Source organism: Notechis scutatus, chromosome 1, assembly GCF_049901735.1.
Source record: "Notechis scutatus isolate UNSWTSFEM ecotype Mainland chromosome 1, rNotScu1.2, whole genome shotgun sequence".
Lineage (NCBI taxonomy): Eukaryota > Metazoa > Chordata > Lepidosauria > Squamata > Elapidae > Notechis > Notechis scutatus.
This window is the reverse complement of record NC_142009.1, coordinates 266,959,648-266,960,421: the sequence shown is the minus strand read 5'-3', so window position 1 is coordinate 266,960,421 and position 774 is coordinate 266,959,648.

Sequence of the window (774 nt, the reverse complement as noted above, 5' to 3'; positions counted from 1 at the left end):
GAATTTGCATTTCAATAGAATCTCTCATCAGGGCATTCTGTCTGCCTGAGGTAAGTAGCAAATAGTGTCTTCTTGTCCTAATTAGTGTGCAGTATCATTCCCAATAATAAACCCATTATTTTCCCATCTTCAGCAGATCCCCTCCCCACTTCTTTCCCAATATTTAAAAGCAGTTGGATGGACCCAGATTTAAGTCATGCTTTTGAGTAATTTAATGAATTTATGCCACACTAAATTTATTGGATCTTTAATAGTAAATGAATGGTTTGCTGCATTTTTACAATGCTAAATTCAAGTTCTCTACCGATGTTGTGCTTAACAAATGAAGCCAAGGTCAGAACTACCATTAAGCTAAATTGATTTAGAAAGTATCACAGAAAGTATCTAAGTGTTTCACAGGAAAGAGGAGTTTGGGGAGAAATTTGAAGAGAGATGGATTCAGTGGTAGGATTCAAAATTTTTTACTACCGGTTCTGTGGGCGTGGCTTGGTGGGCATGGCAGGGGAAGGATACTGTAAAATCTCCAGTCAGAGGTGGTATTTACCGATTCTCCAAATTACTCAAAATTTCCGCTACAGATTCTCCAGAACTGGTCAGAACCTACTGAATACCACCTCTGGATGGATTCATAGAAGTGTTTCAAAGTGCAGGTCCCAATAAGAAAGAATAGCATTAGTAAACAATAGCTGAGAGTGATAAAACTTGAAAAGCAAAAGTTACAGGTAAGATGTGATAGAATTTAAAAATCAATATGGAAGACCCTGGGGTTGTTTT